Consider the following 6,296-nt stretch of genomic DNA (forward strand, 5'->3'; position numbering starts at 1 on the left):
AGAAGATCGTTTTATCTTCCAGTGTGATGTCATAGATGAAAGTGTGGCTGAAGTTCAAAAGGAAGAGTTTGAAGAAAGGCACACTGGACAAGGTCCAAGTGTGGGGACCCTCTTAACTGACAGTGAGGGCACTTCGCCATTTTCACAAGCCCCAGATAATCCAGAGCCTGCCCATGATCAAAAGTTAGAATTGAAACCTCTCCCTCCACATCTCAAATACGCTTATCTTGAGGATGAGCAGAAGCTTCCGGTCATTATCGCAAGGGAACTGACTTCTCAACAAGAAGAGCAGTTACTTGATGTACTGAGGAAGCATAAGAAGGCAATTGGATGGAGTTTGGCAGATATAGTTGGAATCAACCCTCAAGTATGTGAGCACAGAATATTTTTAGAAGAGGGAGCAAGACCTGTCCGTCAACCCCAAAGAAGATTGAATCCCACCATCTTGGAAGTTGTCAAAAAGGAAGTGACCAGACTATTGGAAGCAGGTATCATATTTCCCATTTCAGACAGTGAATGGGTAAGCCCAGTACAAGTGGTGCCCAAGAAATCTGGAGTCACTACAGTGAAGAGTGAGCATGGAGAGCTCATAGCAACGAGAGTTCAGAATGCTTGGAGAGTCTGCATTGATTACAGGCGTCTCAACCAAGCTACCCGTAAGGATCACTACCCACTTCCATTCATTGATCAAATGCTGGATCGCCTGTCAGGTAAGTCACATTATTGCTTTTTAGATGGTTACACGGGTTATTTCCAGATTCATATAGCTCCTGAGGATCAGGAAAAGACTACTTTTACATGTCCTTTTGGGACTTATGCTTATAAGAGAATGCTCTTTGGCTTGTGCAATGCACCAGCCACCTTCCAAAGGTGCATGATGAGTCTTTTCTCTGATCTTATTGAGGACTGTATGGAAGTTTTTATAGACAATTTTAGCGTTTATGGTGATTCTTTTAGCCTTTGCTTAGATGGATTATCTCGAGTATTGGATAGATGTGTTAATACAAACCTTGTATTGAATTTCGAAAAATGCCACTTTATGGTAAAATGAGGGATTATATTAGGACATGTGGTATCTAATAATGGCATTTCTGTACACCCAGCAAAGGTAAATGTTATTTCCAGTTTGCCTTACTCCTCTTCTGTGAGGGAAGTCCGTTCGTTCCTTGGCCATGCAGGTTTCTACAGGAGATTTATTAAGGACTTTAGTAAGGTGGCACTTCCCTTATCCAGATTACTGCAGAGGGACATTGAGTTCGAGTTCAGCGAGGATTGCGAACAAGCGTTTGATAAGCTGAAGACTGCTCTAACTCAAGCCCCCAATTGTGAGAGGACCAGACTGGAGTCAGCCGTTTGAAATCATGTGTGATGCTTCCAACCATGTAGTAGGAGCAGCGCTAGCTCAGCGTGAAGGTAAGGATCCTTTTGTTATTGCCTATGCGTCTAAGACTTTAGACAGTGCCCAGTCCAATTATACTACTACTGAGAAAGAGCTTCTTGCTATTGTTTTTGCTCTGGATAAATTCTGAGCTTACTTACTTGGTACTAGAGTAGTAGTGTATTCAGACCATGCAGCTCTAAAGTATCTATTAGCTAAAAAGGAATCCAAACCAAGACTTATACGTTGGATACTACTGTTACAAGAATTTGATTTAGAAATAAAGGAAAGGAGTGGTAATCAAAATTTAGTAGCAGACCACTTGAGTCACCTTGAACATATTAAGGATGATTCTACTCCTATAGATGATAATTTTCCTTTTGATAACCTGCAAGCAGTATCTGAGATAATCCCTTGGTATGCACCTGTTGCTAATTATTTAGTTAGCCGCACATTTCCTCCACATTTTTCTAAACATCAAAGAGACAAGCTGAAAAGCGAGTCTAAATATTATATATGGGATGACCCATATTTATGGAGATATGGCGCTGACCAGATAATTAGACGTTGTGTGCCTCAATCAGAATTCCAGTCCATTTTAGAGGCCTGTCACTCATCTGAGAGTGGAGGACATTTTGGCCCTCAAAGAACAGCTAGAAAGATCTTAGACTGCGGATTCTGGTGGCCTACTCTTTTTAGAGACGCTGCTGAGTTTTGTAAATCTTGCCCCCCATGCCAGAAATTTGGTAATATATCCAGGAGGGATGAGATGCCTCAACAATATATGCTCTTCTGTGAAATTTTTTATGTTTGGGGCATTGACTTCAGGGCTCCATTTCCAAATTCTAATGGATATTTTTATATATTGTTAGCTGTAGATTATGTTTCCAAATGGGTGGAAGCAATTCCTACCCGCACTGATGATGCTAACACTGTTGTTTCCTTTGTGAAAAACCATATTATATGTCGCTTTGGATCGCCACGAGCGATCGTGAGCGATCAAGGCACCCATTTTTGTAACAGGAGACTAACAGGATTGATGAAGAAGCATGGGATAATTCATAAAGTTACAACCGCTTACCATCCCCAAACTAATGGGCAAGCCGAGGTGTCAAACAGAGAAATTAAGCGTATCTTGCAAAAGATAGTAAAGCCTCATAGAAAAGACTGGAGCACCAGGCTACAAGATGCACTGTGGGCATATAGAACAGCATACAAGACACCCATTGGGATGAGTCCCTTCCGCTTGGTTTATGGAAAAGCTTGCCATCTCCTAGTTAAAATCGAACACAGAGCCTTCTGGGCAGTTAAGGAGTGCAACATGGGAATTGAGAATGCCGGAGCTGAAAGGAAGTTGCAACTGCAGGAACTGGAGAACCTTTGCCTAGAAGCTTATGAGAACTCCAGAATTTACAAGGACAAGATGAAAGTTGTGCATGATCAAAACATCAAGAAGAAAGAGTTCCAACCTGGAGATTTTGTCCTTCTTTACAAATCTCGACTAAGGCTCATGCCCGGTAAGTTGAGATCAAAATGGGAAGGTCCATACAGAGTAGAGAAGGCTAAACCGTACGGAGTTTATCACCTACGTCATCCTTCAAGCTCTGAACTTATTAAGGCTAATGGACAATGCCTGAAGCTGTACCATGGTGAGAAGGTGCAGAAAAATAAGGAGCTTGAGATCTTCCGCTTGGAAGATCCCCACATAGCAGCAGATTGAGCTAGCAGAGCGTCCAACTTACGGACATTAAAGCAAAGTGCTTGGTGGGAGACAACCCACCATGGTATGATCATTCTTTTCTTTGTTTTTTCTATTCAATAACTCTTCTCTTTATTAGTACTTTCGTGCATTTGCATTTACATGTCTTTATATTTCTTTTAAAAAAAAAAACTTTTGCCACGCGACGCGATCGCATCAGCGACGCGTCCGCGTCACAGAGGGGGTGGAGAAAAAAAATAAATGAACAGAGAGTCCGGCTGGAGCATGGCTGGAGGCGTGCCAATGGCACAAATCAACCCACGCGACCGCGTCCCTGACGCGTTCGCGTCGCATGGGAATCATGGCCTCCCACGCGACCGCGTGCCCCACGTGGCCGCGTGCTCTGAGTTTACGACGTAAAAGGCTGCACAGTAACATTCTGTGTGAGAGTGATGCTGGATTGGTGCTGGAAGTACAATCCTTGTCACGCGATCGCATCGTCGACGCCACCACGTCACCCATTTTATAACGCACACTCATGCGATCGCGTGACCCACGCGATCGCGTCACCCCAATTTGGCAATTAAAATAAAATGAACAGAGAGTTGTGCTGGAGCGAGGCTGTACTCGTGCCAGCAGCGTAACATGGGTCACGCGACCGCGTGACCGACGCGATCGCATCCCCTTACCTGACGCGCACCCACGCGAACGCGTGCTCCACGCGGCCGCGTCGCATGCGCCGCACAGCTCAACCTAAAATTGCCACATATCTTATCTTCCTCTCCCCCAAATCCTAATTTTTCTTTTCCCTCCTTATTTCTTCCTTCCCTCTCCCCCCTTCTATCTCACCTCTCACTCTCTATCTCTCTCACCACCATTAACAAGGTTTTACCTTCTTCTTCCTTCTTCTCTTTTCCATCATTCTTATTATATTATATATATTTTTATTTTCTTTTTCTTTTCTTTTTCTTTTCATTTATTTTATTTTATTTTTCATCTTCTTCTTTCCCTTTTTACATGGTGCTAGAAATTTTTTGAGTCATTATCCCTCATTATATGCTTGTGACTTGTTACAATTTATTTGACAATTATTATTATTTTTAAGGGATTGCTTGCATGTTCAATTTCATACTTTTTATATCTTACTTACCATGCATGCCATGCGTTTGTGAAAAAGCCTATATAGCCCTATGCACTTTTCTACATTACTTTACTCTACTATTCAATGCTTGCTTTTCACAAATTCTCCTTATTATTTTATTAATTGAATTCAATTGTCAATACAAACGTGATGGTTTGTTACGAAGTAATGCTTGGTCTATGCTACTCATGCCCTTTGTCAGCATGCCAATAAACACCTTGCATTCACTTGTTTTTATCTGCACTAGCTATTTTCCATTGATGGCTTTTTATATGTACTCGAGAGCATGTGTTAATGTCATCTACATTTTACTGTGCATCATTCACCCTCTTTTCCGTTTTCTTCCTTGCTGTATATCTCTTTGAATTTAATTTACTTCCTCTTCCCTTCTTTCAGGATGGCCACCAAGAAAGGAAAGGAGAAAGCAACTTCCAAACCACCCACAAGAAGAGGAACTAAAAGAGCATTAGTGGCAGAGCCTTCTTCCACCGCAGTCAAGCCCTCAACAAAACGAGTTAAAAGGATAATAAAGGTTGACAACAAGGAGAAAGCCTTTCCCGCAAAGGACACTGTGCGATTTCCCAATCGCTACTGTGAGCAGATGTTCCCTATCCTAGCAGAAAGGAACTATAACAATGAATACCTTCTTACCCTCCCGTCCAATATTGCCACCTTTGTTGAGCCTCAAATTGAGCGAAGACAATGGAATTTCCTACGGAGACAGCCAAGGCAGGTCAATCTTTCTTGGGTAGTTGAGTTCTACTCCAACTTCTACATGCCGACCCTGTAGTCTGTTTATGTCCGGCAGAAGCAAGTCCCCATCACAGAAGAGGCCATTCAGTAAGCTCTGAGTCTTCCCCCTATTCCAGTAGGAATGGACGCTTTTCAAGAAGCCACCCTTCAGCGCCAGAGATACCGATTCAACTGGGACTCCATTCTCGGAGTCATCGCATTACCTGGCAGCCGTTGGATCTACGGATACCGCCGTACCCGCCCTAAGGAAATCTTGGCTTCAGCACTTACCTTAGAGGCTCGCGTATGGGCGCAGATCATGTCCCATTACGTCTTTCCGAGCACTCATGAGTCCTCCTTCACTGGGGACATGGCTGTTCTACTATGGTGCATCCTTACAGACCAACCTCTGAATCTCTCAAGACATATCCGGAATGCTATGGAACACGTACAAATTGCGGGCAACTTACCTTTCCCCGCCTTGGTCTCAGATCTTGTCTCAGCAGCCAGAGTCTCCTACAGAGCTGGGGACACCAAAGTCGTGCTTCCAAGGGATGATTAGTATGTCCCTAACGGGAAATACCTCAGACTCTCAGCAGCCACTACAAGCCTTCCTACTGCTCCAGTTGAAGATAATCCTTCTTTAACACCACAAGCATCTACAACTGAGAAATTGCTCCAACAGATAATCGAACGGTTGGATCGGCAAGAACAGAAAGCAAAGATGAGAGAGCGCCGTAACGAGCGCCGATTCAAACACCTCAAGGAGCTACTCAAGGGACACTTCAGAGACTCAGACACCCCGGACTCCACTTTTTTTACCAGCACAGGGAGCCATGACGGTCCCGACTGTGGAGATATTGCTACCAGCCCACCCCTGTTCCTGACAGATGGCACCGAGGACGGTGCAAAGCCTTAAGTGTGGGGAGGTCGGTCAGTACCTGACTTTCAGAGGTAATTTCTCTTCTCTAGCACCAATAATTAGGATATTTTAGTTAGATTTTCTTTCCTTTATAGACTAGAATAAATTGCATAGGTTAGGATAGTTGCATGCATGTTCTACTTAATTGAAAAGACAATAAGTTTCTTTTAAAATCTATCTTTGGAACAAAATTTCACTAATTTTTCAAAAAAATTCTTATGATAAATTTGCTTGAGCTGTATTTGGAACATGATATTTGAGTCAAAGAACACACAACCTGTGAAAAATTTGAGCCTTTATGAATGGTTACATTATTTAACCATAATTATTTCATTCTTATGTGTTTACTTCTCTATGATTGTAATCTATATTTTGTTTTATCTTATATGTCCAATAGTTATTATATTTGCATGCTTGCACATGA

This window comes from Arachis ipaensis, chromosome B09 (assembly GCF_000816755.2).
Source record: "Arachis ipaensis cultivar K30076 chromosome B09, Araip1.1, whole genome shotgun sequence".
In the NCBI taxonomy this organism is placed as follows: Eukaryota; Viridiplantae; Streptophyta; class Magnoliopsida; order Fabales; family Fabaceae; genus Arachis; species Arachis ipaensis.